Source organism: Botryllus schlosseri, chromosome 10, assembly GCF_051294905.1.
Source record: "Botryllus schlosseri isolate E-star chromosome 10, Bs_hap1, whole genome shotgun sequence".
NCBI classification, from domain to species: Eukaryota; Metazoa; Chordata; class Ascidiacea; order Stolidobranchia; family Styelidae; genus Botryllus; species Botryllus schlosseri.
The window spans coordinates 4,406,678-4,425,373 of NC_137245.1; the positions used below are offsets into that span (position 1 = coordinate 4,406,678).

The 18,696-nt window shown below is 40.5% G+C and overlaps 1 non-coding gene across 1 annotated transcript; it reads right to left on the minus strand.

Annotated features, from left to right (window-relative positions):
• Positions 1-16,345: 16,345 nt before the first annotated feature.
• On the minus strand, positions 16,346-16,455 carry LOC145449291 (U6 spliceosomal RNA). The gene has a single exon (XR_013918234.1). It is a non-coding gene; the product is annotated as a U6 spliceosomal RNA (small nuclear RNA).
• Positions 16,456-18,696: the final 2,241 nt, after the last annotated feature.

Sequence of the window (18,696 nt, forward strand, 5' to 3'; positions counted from 1 at the left end):
CCGGGTCTAATTATCGTGAATAATTTAATAATTAAGTCATGATAGACCGTTACAAAACCTCATATGTCAAATCAATGTGTCAATCCTTATGTTTACATCATGATAATTTTTAATATAACACCTGCGTTCGATTGTAAGAAACGAATTCCCAACTACGTTGATCAGACTTGCAAATCTCGTACACTCAAACATAGTATGTTAATCTCAAGCCACCTACACCGTGTAGAAATTACTTTTGTCTTCCAAAATATATCGAGGAATAATTACTTTGTCTTGTAGAATAGTATAACAACCTTTACAGTGGGATAAAAATTATCGGTCATATGAATACAACCAGATGAATTAATTCAAGTTTGCTAGTTGTACTGATATAATCAAGTAAGTGGAAACTAGATTTTTAACACTTGTTAATGTTGTGAATAATTCTTTTGAGTATGGTAAGATGTTAAAATGTCTCTTTGACAAACGGAAAGCTGGATCGGGAATAGAGTTGTAATGTTACATTACTTGTTTCAAATCAATGTGCGTATAATTTCGAAATGTGAGTGGGTGAAAGTTGGTAGTTATGCTTGTCAATCTATTTCAAAGTTATGCTTGTCAATCTATTTCAATTCAGAGTCAAAGTCAAAGTTGAGATATTTCATTTTGGATTATCTTAATTTACCTTTAGTAGTCAATCCTATTCTAGAAGCGTGATGGTAAATACCCTGATTAGTATGATCAGTTTACAAAATCGCGGTGATGTTTTTTGTCGCATGCGTGTTATCATCAAGCGAATACGTGATTTCTCTCAAGTCTTACGATTAGGGTTGAGTTTGTGAAATATTATTTAATAATCAGATAACACCAGTCCTCAAAACAGCGGCTTGAGTTTGTGAAATATTATTTAATAATCATATAACACCAGTCCTCAAAACAGTGGCGGGATTGTGAGGAATAGATAAATTCCCAATCAAACACTTTTCATACATACGAATCAAGTTTTTTCTCAATCAGGGTGCTGATATTGGTGTTTATTAAAACTTTGCTCATATCATAACACCCTTCACCACAGCGCAAGAGTTGGTATGCATGAAAATAATTTTTATGGAGCACTGATCGAACACTCGAATCTCGGGTTGTGGACCAATTGGTTAATAGTTATTCCGTATTGAATTTGTTTGTATAACGATAGCCTGCATTATAACACATGGATTCTCTTGCGAGATATTTTTCAGTCTATCACTAGTCAAACATTCAAATCTCGTATACTCAATATACAATTTGGTAATCTCAATGTCACATTACCCGAGCAATAATTGTTATGTCTTACAGAATATTAACTTATTTTACAGTTGAATAAAAAATCACTGATCGAGTTGTAAGGTTTCAAACCTTGTTGATGACTCTCACTTTACCAAACGATATGACATCGAACAGCGTCAGCAGTATGCAAGTCGGAGCCGCTTCAAATTTTCACGTCGGCGTCAAATTCGTCTCATCACCCAAAAGAGGTAGCGTTAGTCAATATATCAAAGGTATATTCATCGACGGTAATAACGAAGAGATATCTTTCACGTGTTTCAATCGTGAATTGTTCGGGGTCGTTGAGAAAGCATTCTCCAGACGAAAAAAACTCATGGTCAAATCCGGTTGGATCCAAATTGACAAATTTACTGGAAAACCTGCTGTATTACTGGGACGGGCTTCGTCAGTAACCATACATGGAAAATCGAGACATACGACTGAAGAATACCCATTATTGACCTGTGAATCGGTATACGTAAATAAAGATGAATACGTCTCGATCGCCGCTACTTGTGTTTCTCGAGAGGAGAAGATGGTCAATTCTGGTGCCGGAAAGGAGTTGAAATTACACAGTTTTACATTGAAGGATGATACTGGCGAGGTGGTTTTGGATCAATGGAACAAAGCCTCGCTCGTACCCGGGAAGAAATATCAACTCACTCGTGTTAAAAACTGTGTCGGCAGATTGAAAATCGATTCGTTAACTAGACTTGTTGAATTGAAAGAATAGTTTGCATATTTGTATACCACAATACAATATTTCATTTCGCGTAAAATGTATGACCTATGTGATTCGACAACTGGGTTAGTGCGGTGTTGTTCTACTGATCGAGGTGTGAAAATTGTGCTATCGCGATGAAGTTGTGACTGTGAACAGCAGACTATTCTGTAGGTGCGAAACAGCGAATAAGCCGAAAGTATTATTCAGGTAGCAATCAATAGCGAGAAAAGAGAACACGATCGGTCATCTGACACGACTAAACTGCGACATCATATATTATAATTTACGATCAAACTATTTCGCACTGAACGGAATAGTGTAATAATCGATAGTAGCGGCTGGACGAGAAATAATTCAGCGCACAGGTCATTCGAAATATAGGTTGCACGCACTGCTTAATCCTCACAACAAGCCACGTTTCCGTTTGTGCGGTTATTGTTGGCGACTCGTACATATTCAACACCGCGTGAGAGATGCCTGAAAGTACGAATCATCGCCGCGTCCATAAGAATAACGATATATCATTGTCGTACTCGCCGTAATTTGGAATATACACATTACCTAAGGACCAATCACATGACTATTTACTTGATACATATTCAACACGAAGTACGACATGCCAACAACGAAGCCGCGTGCAAGCTATCCCTATGCTGAAAAGGGTTACCGTGCGACCACAAGACACAATAGCCGCTTGCCACCCCCGCCATAAGACATAAAAGCCGCTTGCCACCCCCGGTTTCTCAGCCGCTTGCGACCTCCGCCATAAGAAATAAGAGCCGCTTGCCACCCCCGCCATAAGACGCAATAGCCGCTCGCCACCCCACCATAAGGCATAAGGAGCCGCTCGCCACCCCCGGTTTTCCAGCCGCTCGCGACCCCGTCATAAGAACCCCACGCACACCACGAGCGATCTATATAACTACTGATTGGGCCTGTCATATTGAATCCAAAACATCATTATGAAGAACTAAGAATAGCAGCCTCAGAAATTTGGTCTCGGTACAGCATAGGAGATTTTGGCCTGGAAACTGGAGACTGTAACTCAGTGTTTCTCAACCCCGAGTCCGTGGACTCATTTGAGTCCGCAGAAGGTCATTGTGAGTCCGCGAGCACAGGAATTTCAAGTAACTTAATCGGCACACATGTTGACAGATTGTCAACCTGGTAATTTTTCGTGTTTTTCAATGGAAAGACGCCAGTCTCATAGTGAATTTATTATTTTAGGTAATTTTATATCGATAAAACCTTAAGAAACAATCATCAATCCTAATTTAATGGTCTACGGACAATTTTTCCCACTTCCGATATGATTTCGGAACATGCAATTGATAGACCTACGGGGCTCGTTCACTTTCGGACCAAAGTCATTGCAGCCTTATGGAGAAAATAGATTTTTGGTCCGAAAGTGAATGAGCCCCGTCCTGGTCCGGTTTCGTCAAATTCCGATTTTAGAATTAGGCTGCGTGATCCGCAAAATACCTATTTTGAAATGTTAGTTAGTAGTTGTCATAAAAATGCATAGATATCACAAATATGTGACTGGCGGTGCTCAACTTGAATTTTGCTTTCACAACTACATTCATTGCAGTAGAATTTATTACCTCGGTGGCTTTTCGGGTTTCCCTCGTCAAGAATTAACGGCACAGTAAGAAGGAGAAAGAGTTTGCATACAATAGGCTTACCATATGTCCTCTTTTAAGAGGATTTGTCCTTTTTTTGAAAGTGTCCTAGGAGGACGCCCTTTTGTCCTCTTTTTTTGAGATTTTTTTTTGAGAATTTAGGTCAGATTTAGAGCAAATTGCGAGTGATATGCCGCAAATTAGCACAGAAGTGAAGCTCCGCCGGTTATTTCGGAGTGAAAAACGGTGATTTTAGCTCTGAGCGAAAAGATGACTTTTTTTTTAGTTATCTACCTGGTAATGTGGAGAGAAAAACGGTATTTTGAGCTCTGAGCGGAAGAGATGACCTTTTATTTTTAGTCATCCGATCACAAAGTGGGAAAAATTAACCGGTTTTTGAGAATTTTACTCCGGTTTTGCGAGTTGCAAATTTCTGAAAAAGTGTCCTCTTTTTTGATTTCCAAAATATGGTAAGCCTAGCATACACTCTTTAAATATTCCAATAATATATACCGCTAATTGTCTGTGTAACGTCTTCTGTGTATTGTATAATTTTATTCTCTCTTACCCAGTGATTCCCAAGTGCGGCCCCGAGGGCCGCATGCGGCCCCTAGATAGCCTTCTTGCGGCCCCCAAAATATATTAAGAAATCGAGTTATGACTAAAAATAAAATTTATATTATAAAATACTCTTGCTCGGCTTAGCCTCTGTAGTTTTTAATTATAGAATTGCAGGAAATTTGTGAGTATAGACTGCTAACGTTACGTCACTGCTGTTTCAATGCAATGTGCCTTAACTTTCCAGTTGAACGAGCAGTCGCTATAGATATAAATAGGTATTGATAACTTTCAAAACCGGAGGAAAATTTTGAAAAAATGGTAAATTTCTCCCACTTCGTGGTCGCTTGACTAAAAAAGAAAAAGAGGCTCAACTCCTGGAAAATACAGTCATTCTTTCTCATTAACAGGTGGTAGACTGAAAAAAGGTCAACTTTCCGGTCCAGCTCCAGAAATAACCGCAGTAGCGTTCCGACAGTGCTGACTTAATGTATATCAGTCGAATTTGGCCCTATATGTAACCAAAATCCTCAAAAAAGAAGACATTTGGGCGTCCTCCGAGGACACTTTAAAAAAAATCAAAAAAGAGGACAAATCATCTTAAAAGAGGACGCATGGTAACCCTATGATAACTAGGTGCAACACGTCACTCACGGTTGAATACGCCGAAATGAATACTGCTTAACTGGCTAAAAGCAGCATAATTGGTAGTCCTATTTATAGAAATGGGTAGGCCTATATCAGCGTTGGCCATGACCGCAACACAACGCACCAAGACATATAAAGTTTTAGGCCATGTAACATGTTACTCCAAGAAGTGTGTCAGAACGATCGGCAGCGAGAAAGCCTTAGCACTGAAGGACTGCTTTATGCTGACCAAAAACTTCGAAATACCAAAAACTTCGTTATATAAACAACATACATATAGGTTTAATTGTTCATATAGGTGCCTAAATGACTGGCGCCGAATTTTTTTTGTCTTGGCAATCTATACCTCACAAGACATATACCATCCCGCAGGAAAGAAAATAATATGCCAGTGAAAAAATGCCAATGTGAAATCGTGTGATCTTTCAGTTTAGTAGGTTTGGGCAATTCTACATTTTTTGATATAGCAGACAGGAGGTCACGTAATAACATCATGTAGAGTAGTCGTACCCAGGGGTCCGCCCGCCCGAAGATGTTTAATTTTACGGGGTCCGCAGTTTCATAGACACCTCTCACTGAGCTCTACCGGTAAATCTGATTACGTGGGCAAAGAGGACAACAATGCAATTCCCGATCTTATCCACCGATTTTATCATGAATTATCGAAATATCCGCGCGTCGCGCTATCTCACTAAACAGTACAACTTTAATTTCGTGGCAAAAGCGAACAACGTGATGCGGGGTCAGTTTATCACCCTATTGGAGCCCGGGGTTCTGACTCAGTGCTGTTACGTTCCTGACAACGGGTATACCGCCGGATATGTTTAATTACCATTGAGGGGGCCTATACCTTTTCAAACACACCTCACTCAGCTCTACCGGTAAATCAGATTACGTGAACAGAGACAGGATGAAAATTGATAGCAATACATGCAATTCCCGATCATATTGACCGATTCAGCCATGAAACTAAAGAAATTTCTCGCGCTTCGCGCGTTTAGGCGAGAAAAGCTGATACACTCAACGGACACCCAATGCAGCAGATAAGTAGCGGTAAACAGCAGTGTACAGTTTTGAAATCTCGCCAGGGCAATAAAACTACTCCGAAATAGCCATGATGACTGTTTGGGTCCGTTTCATAGCAGTAGTATTCGTGCGGCCCCGACCGTACTCTGAAATTCTAAATTTGGCCCTCACATCGAAAAAGTTTGGGAACCACTGCTCTGCTCTTACCCCTTTATCATGACTACCGGAGTACCGGTACAGCTGACTTTGGCCAGATACCGTTCCTTTTTATTATTGCATTGCTACGTCAAATTTGCCAATTTGGATTTCGTTTAAATCTTTTTCTATATATGCTTCTTATTGTGCCTTTAACTCTTGTTAATAAGGGGCATACCAAATGCCTTCAAGTTAGTAGATTATACTGCAGTGACTATAGTTTTGAAAGAAATACTAGAGATACCTCAATAAGCGATGTTTCGCCACGTATATTTCAAACGCAAGAACAACGAAACAGCACTACAACAAATTGATCAGCATTGCAAGCAAAACTCGTTCTTCTGAGTTTTTCTGTGTCTTGGGCAAACCAGTTAGTTGCAAGTATCACAGGCAAAACGGTTATGCTTCGCACATCTGTAGCATCTTCCTGGTTTGATACCAAACATGCCGGGTATAAACCCCTATTATCGCCAACTGGAACTTTTCAAAATGCCCTACATTTGTGTCCGAGGTAGCCTATTGGTAAAATTGTCGTAAGCAATTCTATCATGGTCATAAACTCTACAATTTTGGTCGGATTGACTTGAATATAGTACGAATGGACTCGGAATTTAATGCTGAGTCTTCACTATTCACAATTCACGTATCGCATATGCCAGGTATAAATCCCCAGGACAGCTCTTCATACACAAGTATGCAGGACCGTAACTGCCGCGCCCCAAACCCCCATAATAGGGGGGAGCTCGAAGGGGGGCCAAAATTATTTCGTGAATTAACATAAACTACAACTTTTAAAAAAATCGCGTCGCACGCGATTTATTGATGTCGACCTTCTTGATTATTGGGTACCCTTCCCCTAAGAAATATGCGCATGAGTAATATCATTTTCCGAAACGCGTCACTCAGTTCTACCGGTAAATCTGATTACAGGAGCAGAGATATGATAAAAAGTGTACAGCAATATATATGCAATTCCCGATCATGTTGACCGATTCAATCGTGAAATATAGAATATTTTCGAGCTTCGTGCAGTTCAATCGAGACAAGCCGGCTAGCTAAACAGTACAAATATTTCGCTGAGAAGCAGCGGTAAAAGGTATCGGAAGAGGGGGGTTTGGGGGCGAAGCCCCCAGAAGTTAGATTTATAACCCTGTGGGGGCCCAAGACCAACGTTTTTTGGGGGGATGACGAAGTGCTGTTACGGTCTTGCACGTAGGCACATTGCACACGTTTCCGGCGCGATATACGCTGAGTATTGTTGACTGATTATTGCGACTTGTTTCCTTACAGACGTTATTTGGATATTGATAAATCGTAGGGACATGTGCTAATCACAGAAACAATCTTTTGCTCTCTATTATAAGTAAATCTCGAGACATGGACTGCATTACTGAACAGTTGCTTGAATTGCAAGCCGATAGATGAGGAAAGACAATTTTGGCCCAATGTGTACTTGTGTAGTCGATGGAGCATATGTTTTAAGAGCTTTGCTAGCAAGCTGTAACAGCTCTTTTGCTATTTCCGGCCACATTGCCTACCTGTGTGAATCTGGCGTTTCAACTCTGACGGTGAACAAAGGAAGTAGGCTATAGCAATAGACTTCAACCGTAAGGTGACATCAGATGTAGGCCTACATTGACCACCATAATTCCAGAATTCGATAAACTTGTCAAGCAAGATCATGGACAAGGCTCTCACTAAGTGTGGGTCGAGTGAAAAACATTGCTTGCCTGTTTTGTTGATACCGTATTACACTCTCTTGGATAGATATCAAAAAGAAACTACTTTTCGTTTATATAAAGCTTGAGTCCGCGGACATATACGCGAGCTTGAGAATAGTCCGCGGCCCGCGGGTCAAAAAGGTTGAGAACCATTGCGTGTAACACGACACATACGGCTTTATCACTGTCTATAGGTCTGCTGCGAAATCGCCTTTGGAAAATATATTACCGAATAAATGCGTGGATGAAAGCTTTAAGCTTAGTACACTGTTACATCATAGTGTCCTATATGGTGTCGACACAAGCAAATCTCACGGCTCAGTGAAATTGGTTCACGTCACAATTTCCATTTGGCTACAGGCAATTTGAGGGTCATTTTTGACCGGCTTGCCGAGCATTAAATTTGGTGAAACGGGTATCAATCGAATGCTGACTCTGCACTGATTACGAAAATATAAATTTTATTTCGCTCGCGGCCCTGGAACCCCCACAGTCAGCCTCAAGTTTTTCATTGTTATGGAGATTGGCATTGGGACGCAACAATGTTGTCTGGCGAAACGAGAGACACAACAATGCTGTCTGGCTCCTTTTTTCTTGAGCTACTATCTCGTTTCGCCAGACAGCATTGTTGCGTCACACTGCCAATCTCCTCAACAATGAATAATTTGAGGCTGATTGTGGGTGTTCCAGGGCCATGAGCGAAATAAATTTTATATTTTCGCAAGCAGTACAGCGTCAGCTTTCGATTGATACCCGGTTTATCAAATTTAATGCTCGGCGAGCCGGTCAAAAATGACCGTCAAATTGCCTGTAGCCAAATGGAAATTGTGACGTGAACCAATTTCACTGAGCCATGAGATTTGCTTGTGTCGACACCATATAGGACACTATGGTTACATGACATCATCGAGAAGTGGTCTCATGACCCTTTTCGGTATGGTGCACTGTCAAAATTAATGCAAACAGACCAACACCGAATTTTGCGCAAAATTTACTGAGGAAGAGGCTGATCAAGTGATCAGCTGTTAGCCGCCATCGAAAACGAAATAGCTATCGCGCTTGACAGCAGGGGGTTGTGAGCAAATGGCTTGAAGGCCACAATTTCACGGTGAAATTGACATTGGAGAATATAATATCAAAGTAAATATTTGAATGCAAACTGAGAATGATATCATCATCTCAGTTAACGTTACCGCAGATACACCGGCTTTTGCGTGAAATCCGCAATGCGTTGTATGCTAAAGTGTCAGATCGGAGCACATCTCTACCATACTCGACCTTGATAACGAAATTACTGCCCTAATCACTGAGTATCAACCTTGATACTTGGCAAAGCGTTCAATACTAAAACCAAGACATACCATGCAAAAGCTTATGACGGATCTAGGTAAGGGGCATCGTTAAAATCAGTAGATACCAATACCGGCTTTGCGTATAATCTGTTAGCGATAAATGACGAGTCAGCTCTCACTCGAATTAGGAAACAAAATTACCACGAATCCAGTTCAGTGACAAACTTGAAACTTGGTACAGCGTTCGACACTAACATTAAGACTTACCGTGCCAACTTTCAGAACCGATCTCAGTATTGAACATCGTCAAAATCAATGGATACCAGTACCGGCTTTTGAGTAAAATCTGTTTGCGATACATGACGGATCAGCACACACTCAATTCCGGAAACGGACTTACCATCCGAAACTTTAAAAGTAGAGACCATGAAATTTGGGGCAGTGTTAAATACCACCATCACGACATGACATACCAAGTTTCAAGAGTTTTCATGGTGTGAATCGCCATCAAAATCGACCTATACCAGCAAAGGTCGACTAAACGCGTATTACGGTAATCGAATTCAGACATAGATACGATTGTTACATCACACCTGAGGGGCGACCAGGCATATTTGCCCCGCTTGCTCGGCCATTTTACGAATAGGAGAGAGTAAATCATCGTTTCTTTATTGTGCGCGGCTTTGAGAGAATAGACAGTGAAAGCTTGTTATGAGCGCTACCGGGGCATGCCCCGGCTAGGCATTCGCAAAGCGAAAACACGGAAGAGAATACGATTTTCGCAGATACTTCGCTATATATGGGCATTTACAAGCGAAAGGACAAGAAGAATACGATTTTCGCTGTGATTTCGTTATATATAGATTGGTGTGCGTCTATAAATGGTAAAGAATTGTTATTGAACAGAATATTAGGTAGGGCAATGCCCCAGTTGCCCTATAGGACGAGCCGCCACTGCATAAGTGTCAACATGTAAGCTAATATTGCCACCAAAGAGGTTGTTTAGATATTTTTGTTATTCCAATGATAATGTTGCCAATTGTGCAGAGAGGAAAAATCGCCTTATAATTTGTTATCATGCGAGAAGTTCATCAGTTCGAAATCTGATTTGAAAGGTGAAAACCATGCCGCGGCACACTTACGACACTTGATTTAATCAAGAGTCGTATTTTGCAAACACCTACTAACAGGAGCAGTTTACTACAAGGAAGCCTGTGACCTTCCAATTGCACCAGGAACGGCAACTCTGTAAGGTGTTGCGGAGCAGATACGATTGTTACGTCACTGGTTGTGTCGGTATTGCGACCGTAGCTTTTGCGCAACCTTTGCTGACCTGAGCATCAGGGTTTTTCAAAAAAAAACTTTTTTTTCCAAATCTCACTCGCCTATGGACTAAATCGTCAGGTTGTCCAAGAAAACGATGCACACCAAATTTGACTCAATTCCAACCAGTCAAGGCCGTGCAATCTTGAATTGAAATTTTTAATTTATTAAAATGAAATGTTTGGTAAATCAGACTGACGGAATGAGCTGGGGCGTTTGCGCTTGCTTGGCTGCCAACGCTCTGTGCAAGGAGATATTGCCACCGAGATTACCAGTTATGATGTGTAGTAGGATCGAAATCATCTTTTTCGTCTTTGCTAATTCAACACAGTCTCCACTTCTTTTGATGAACGCTGATAAGCATGGAGTCCTGACTAAAGCATATCCGGCGTTGAAAAACACCCGAAATACATGCTGGTTTAATGCTGTGGCACAGTCATTATGTCACATTTTGAAGGAGACGAATTCTTTGTTGTCGTTCAAACCAGGCAATAAATATGCCGAATTATTGAAGCTGGTCATGACAAGACAGGAGATTGCTGATGATTTTTATGACTTATCGGTTAAAGAAGCATGCGATTTCTGCGATTTCGTGTATGGCGATCAGTTGGATTCTGAGGAGTTTCTATAATCTCCTTACGTATCAACTGCCTTGGAATGTTTCAACTGCCTACCATTCGTGAGCGTCGAACGTGAATCTTAATAAGCAGAATAATCGAATAATAGATCTGATGCTCCCAGTACCCGGTTCTTGCACAAGCATACAAACTGGTTTGGACCATTTCAAAAACGAAATCGATTTCAGACATTGCAGCGTTTGCAACCCCGCCAATAACGTGGTCAGAATTAGTTTGACGTCGATCTCTAATGTTCTAATCATTTTGTTGGTAAGACAATCAATTGGCACCTCAACAGCCGCTACGCCAATTCAAATTGACGAAAAGATTAAAAGTATTGCTTCAAGATGGTAGTACCCGTACATATACTTTGCAATCCGCAATAACTCATAAAGGTTGCAATGATGTTGGTGGTGGTCACTGGATGTCGTACTCATTCAATTGCCTTGGGGGGGGGGCTATATGTTTAAACGACTATCAGGTACATTTCGAGGATGTCAAAGAAGCCTTCGATTTCATCAGAGCAAATGGGAAAATATTTTTCTACGCAGCTTTATTGTTAAAAAATCAATCGCCCGTTTTTTCATTTTCGTTGATAATAAAATTATTATTTTTACACCTGAATAGCGGTCATCACTATTGTTTTTATTCAAAGTATATATGACGATTACAATCAGAAAAGAGATAACTCATCTTCCGGAACAAAGTTTGAGTTACCCCACCGACGAGATATATTGACATATAGTAAAATCGTGTGAAGCAATTGTGCATTGTCGCAAAATGCGATCATATCACATACAGATCAGTGAATTTCGCGGACGAAATATGTTGTCCCCAGTTTGGGTGTGAAATATATGAATATTAGATTCAGAAAAGGTATTATTCATATTCCAGAACAAATTTTAAGTCACCCTATACCAACAAGATATTCTGACATGGTCAAATTGCCTTAGGCGATTCTGAATTGTACTGCGTCGTGATCAGATCCGACATATTTAGGTGGATTTTAGGGTTACTTGTGTACCTCGAAATAAGTTGTCCCCAGTCTGGGTGTAACATAGATGACAATTAGGTTCAGAAAAGGTATAAATCATCTTCCGGAACAAAGTATAAATTACCCTACCGATAACATATATTGGCATGGTCAAATTGCGTGAAACGAATGTGAATTACCCTCTGTAGCGATTAGATACAACATCTTTAAGTGGATTTTAGAGTAACTTGTTTACCTCAAAATAAGTTCTCTCTAGTTTGGGTGTTAAGTAGACGACTATGAGATTCAGAAACGGTATAACTCATCTTCCGGAACAAAGTATAAGTTACCCTACCGATAACATATATTGGCATGGTCAAATTGCGTGAAACGAATGTGAATTGGCCTCTGTAGCGATAAGATACAACATCTTCAGGTGGATTTTAGAGTAACTTGTGTACCTCGAAATAAACTGTGTCTAGTCTGGGTGTAAAATCTGTGACTATTAAATTCACGAAATGTATAAGTCATCTCCCGCGGAACAAAATTTAAGTTACCCTACCGATAACATATATTTGGCATGGTCAAATTGCGTGAAGCGATTGTGAATTGGCCCCTGTAGCGATTAGATCCGACATATTTAGGTGGATTTTAGGGTTACTTGTGTACCTCAGAATAAGTTATCTCCAGTTCGGGTGCAAGGTAGACGACTATGAGATTCAGAAAAGGTATAACTCATCTTCCGTAACAAAGTATGAGTTGCCAAAACATATATTGGCATGGTCAAATTGCGTGAAACGAATGTCAATTAGCCTAGGCTTACCATGCGTCCTCTTTTAAGAGGATTTGTCCTCTTTTTTGACTTTTTTGAAAGTTTCCTCGGAGAACGCCCTTTTGTCCTCTTTTTTGAGATTTTGTCCCCTTTTTTGAAAATTTAGGCAGATTTAGAGCAAATTGCGAGTGATATGTCGCATATTAGCACAGAAGTGAAGCTCCGGCGGGTATTTCGGAGTGAAAAACGGTGATTTTAGCTCTGAGCGAAACGATGACCTTTTTTTTTTAGTCATCCACCTGACAATGTGGAGTAAAAAACGTTATTGCGAGCTCTGAGCGGAAGTGAAAGTGATGACCTTTTTTTTTTAGTTAACCGATCACAAAGTGGGAAAAATTAACCTATTTTTGAGAATTTTTGCAAGTTGCAAATTTCTGAAAAAGTGTCCTCTTTTTTGATTTCCAAAATATGGTAAGCCTAAATTAGCCTCTGTAGCGATAAGATACAACATCTTTAGGTGGATTTCAGAGTAACTTGTGTACCATAAAAAGAAAAGGTGCAAGGTGATTCATTTGTTGAATGACCTTAATTCTTCCATTGAGAAAGAAAATGACAATTCGTTACCCTTTCCCGATGTTGTCGTAAGGGTAACAATTTTGTTACATCATTCTGTCATAAGGCTACATTCAGTGGTCAACACCTTTGTGGTAAACTGTGAATCGTCAATTTTATATGATTTATACTCTTGTACTAATATAGTAATACCTGTCACTCTGTCACTATTGTCCATACTTGCTCGTTTCTGTTCTCTTTTTCATTCAAAGGTTCCGGAATTGACCATCGTTAAGCTGTAAATCCGACCATTCGTCGCCAGAAAGAACATATCCATACCCTACTACTCATGCTTCAAACCCACGGAAGACATCGGCTAACACACTGATTCTTTTTTTATACGCATTTTGCTATCCTTTTCACTTCACTCAATGTGATCGGGTAAGCAGCAACCGCGTGATCCCAGAAATGGTGTGGAACAGTATCCCGCAGGCCATTCAAGTCGAAATACAAGCAATTACTACTAAATAAATACAGTCAATCCTCAAGATTACCGGACCACGACTGACCTATCGATGTTGCCTTCCATGACATGTCGCCCTATCCTTGTCGCTTTCTTTTTTCTATGCTATCTTCTTTACTTTCATTCAGTGTGCATGCCTCCTCTTTACATCGCCTAGGCCAAGGTGGATGTCTGATTCTGTGCAACTTTGCATTTATTCATAGGTTAAATACCGTAATAAATGATCAAACTGAAATACAAAAGAACAGTTGCATCGACTAGCCTAATCCCTATTGCTCCAACAACTCACAAGACGTGGGTGCTAATACATACATGCACGCACGTCGCACAATCACAACAACAAGAAGACGAGATCGCTCATGCGTTTAGGGAAACTACTAGAGAGAGAGATAGTAGTAAGAGATAATCACACAGATTCCATAGACTACTCCAAGTCGCTTCTTCCTGTCTTTTCATGGTATCGCATTTTGTGGTGTATTGAACTGATAAAAATTGCTATCAAACCAATGATGATGATGATTGATCCAAAAACGCACTGAGTAGGAAGATTCATCTAGAATGGAAGGAAAGGATCATAGGCAGCCACTGCGTGATCCCTGTCTGGTCTGGTATATTGACCTTGCTCACACCCTATCTCTTTTTTGTCGCTTGACCTTTTATGGTATATCTTAGTTCTATCAGTTTTCAACCAGTGCCTCCTCTTTACTTGGCCCAGGTGGGTGTAGATTTTGTAGATTACCTCAAGTCGTTTCGCAACCTTGCTTTCTTTTCTCGATGATTGATCTGATCAAATCAGTAACGATAATAAACTCTTAGAGCGCAGATTGCTGTAACCAACATAGCGTCAATTTCAGTGACCACTAGGCTAGGGTTGCCATATTTTGGTTTAAAAAATTCCGGACGCTAATTAGCGCCCCCTAGCGGATTTCAAAATGAGGTATGAGCACATTGTCGATCAAGATGACGTCACACAAGCAAAGCTTTGTCTATCAACTAGAGGTGGTCAGTGGTCATGATCCAGTTCAGGAGTATGTGGTTGTATGTTGTAAGTTGTAACCATGGGCCGAAGCCACACTTTTTTTCAGCCCCCTTCCCGACAAAATAAACACTGATCTTGGGTCCACCGTCAGTTAATCAATGCAACTTCTGGGGGCTTACTAAATGCATTTGGCCGTTAAATTATTTGAATGAATTATATCAATAATATTGGTTCTTCGATATAATACATGATCAGCGAGTTAGCGATAGACCTGGTGGAGGATGATGACTTCGAAAATGTAATGAGCGTAATTGTACATCGCTAAGTCATGTTCATGTCTTTCCATTTCTCTACTAGTTGCTGACGATTACCCCTGACGAGTGTCAGCCGAAAATATTCGGGTTCATTTCAATATGAATATACTATTCAATTACGATAAGATTATGCGCACTGCACCACCGAGCTATATAAACGCCGCGCATCCAGTGGTTTCCGACCTTTTATGGTCGCGATTTCATTTCCAATTCGAAAATGTTCCGTGGTCCAGTTCAAAATTTGATGAGCTGATTAATAATTAAAGGTTGGCATATTTCTCCAGACTTACTCATGGTCTATTTTGGAAGCTGATTACCCCATAATAAAGGCAAACTACCCCAGGTTTAGAACGTCTATATTTGAATAAAGCATCCAAATGGCCTAAGCCGACTCTATGAATATACGTTATCTTTTAATGGCGAATACAATTAGACTTATTTTTGTAAATTAATGTTATTTTTATTTATTTTTGATCGCAGTTTTTACGAGGGTGTTTAGTCCCCATATTTAAACTAACATACATGATACTAAATCGCGCGCAGCGCGAAGAAAAATTTCATGTAGCATAAATCTGTCCAAAAATAATGTTGTTTATGCTGATTTACGAAAAAATTGTGAACTCACTTCAAGCCTTCAAAATTCCGGACATTTAGGCATATTTTAGAAATTCCCCCCGGACGCAGTTTTAACAGTGAAATTCCGGACATGTCCGGGAAATTCCGGACGTATGGCAACCCTACACTAGGCAATTCTACCCCGGTCTAAATAAGGACTCGTGCATTCATCTTGTATCTCTCATTCAATGATATAAATATATTATTTCTCTCATCTGATCACCTCTGCAGAAATCACTAACTCAGATTGCTACACAGAAATCACATATCCTCACTTTCACTTTCTAGGATTTATTTGGACTACTTTGACACAATGAATAAGTAGAATAAAAATTAGATGGTATAAATTTGATTGTAGCTGTGCCATGTCACATGCTCAATTTTCCTCCGTCAGTGGTATTCATAGAAACCACGTAGCTGGCAGCATTAGCATTGACATCAGCGCCATTGTGGTGAGAAGATTTCGAATCGAGGCCAGGGTAATTCTGAGGCAGTCTCCGGTAATGACTTGAAGCTGGTGGTCATAGCCATAGATGCTTTTACTACCTATAGATTAGGGTTACCATATTTTTGTGAAGCAAATTCCGGACATTCTTTAGTGACCACTAGCGGATTGGTACGCTTCACGATTTTGCGTGTCATCCTTGCGCCAGGGGCCATGCTAATCTTCTCTGTATCGTTCCAACTTTTGTATGTGTACCGCCGAAGCGCCGAAACCGCTAGTGACCACTAGCGGATTCAAAATGAGCAGTAACACGTTGTCTGTCAATATGACGTCACACTAGCAAAGCAATGCCCCTCAACTGTATACGAATGGAGTGGACCAGAGGTCAAGAATTGGGCCATCTGTAACGTGAGCTCTGTTGATTGCTACTTGCTAGGGTCTGCAATAAATTTCTCCACGGGCCGACTGAAATCGTCTGGCTTGCCGTGTCTGGCCTACCGGAATTGTGTTTGACAGCCCTGCTATACTGTTAGGTCTGTGCGGCTATCCGTTTTTTAAAATCTGGACCGAAACAACATGTTATTCTGCCCCCAGTTATTCTGCCCCCATGTTATTCTGCACTGATGTTGGGCCCACCAGGGTAATCGATGCACCATCTTGGGAACTTCCTATATGCATTTAGCTGTTAAAATTTATGAAATAATTCTTTCAATAATATTGATTCTTCCATATATTAGGCTACTATGAAATGCTCCAGCAGGTTATTGCACATCCGGTGATTTCCAACTCTTATGGTCGCGACCTCATTTCCTACTTGAAAATGTTTAGTGGCCCAGCTAATAACTTGATAATCTAAAGCTGATTACTTAAAAATATCAGCTTGCCAAACTTACTCACGGCCAAGGAAGATGATTACGTCCAACATCATCGCGATCCCCAGAAAAAGGCGAACGACCCCAAGATTTGGAACCACTGTCTGTGACTGAAGCATCCGATCGGCCTTAACCAACTCTAGGAATATACCGTTAGCTTATCATTGCGATTACAATTACAGTAAATGATGGTTATTTATTTCGATTGCATTTTTTCGAGGGTGATGATGCCTGGTGCCCATACTAATATCAATATAGTACGTTGCATTAACGCGCGCGCGGCTCGAAGAAGAATTTGGAATAGCATAAATCTGCTAGAAAATAATATTGTTTATGTTAATTTACGAAAAAATTTTGAGCCTACTCCAAGCCTTCAAAATTCCGGACATTTAGGTATATGTTAGAAATTCCTCCAGGACGTAGATTTTTCAGTGAAATTCCGGACATGTCCGGGAAATTCCGGACGTATGGCAACCCTACTATAGATACAGTACCTGGAAGATAACAACAAAACTGGCATCATCCATTGCAATCATTTGATAGCTGGACAACATCACCAAGACAACATCACCAAGCTCCCTTAGGATTAACGGTATCATATCCAAATCGAATTATCAATGCCATGACAATTGCCTTATCCCAGTAATTCTGAAAACAGCACTCAAGGTCAGGAATTTTTTAGCAGAAGCATACGTTTATTTACCTGGATACAACGAGGTGAGCAATCTACACCAGGAAGATATTTTCAAATGAATACATTGTGACACATATATACCCTTATCTTGTCCGAACCATCGAAATCGATACCTCTAGCCCAAAGAGTAATCGAAACAGTCGCATCACCCAACCACTTTTGCCTTGGCCACCAGCTTACCATGCAACTATCAACTTAACCCAAAGATGGCGGCCAATTGATCACGCAAATATCGCGAGTAGCGCACTCCAGTGTTTATATAGCTCAGTGACTAACTCATCCTCCCGGAGGTAATCAAGCCCCGAACTACTGCTATCTCCGGCTGAGCAAATTTGCGTGATCCCCGTGCGCAGATGCATTGTGGGTACACGGTAAATTGATTTAGTACAGGGGCTTATGGAAAAGCGGTCAATGTTTCAATATATTTGATTCGTGTTGGGTCTGTAGTACTGTATGCGTATAGAGCTTTGAATGACTAATTATTCTAACATTCAGGATTTGTTTCAGCCCAATATCTCGTGCCAGTATATTGATATTCCGTGTAATTCGACATGTCGAAGATAGTACGTTCATCAGGTGGTAGTGGTAGTCTTTGCTGTGCCTATGGGTGCAGTAAAAGGCGGAAGAAGATATCCAGTGAGTCGTATGCAAGAAGTAATAGTGACGGCAGTAGTGATGAAGAGTCGATAGTAAAGCGGCGATACCCCAGAACTTTTCACCGGTAAGTGAATAACAGAATAAGCATAGCAGCCAGACATGGCCAGATCAGTCACAGTTGTAATAAACAGGTCATGGTAAAGTGATAGCAGAACATTTCGTTGCAGTTATATGAATGAAATGACCAGACCAGACTACCAGTAGAAATCCGTGTCACCATATCAGCTATGTAATGTTCATCATCAATATCTGTAATAATCTGTAATAATGTCCATCTCACTCTTTGTATT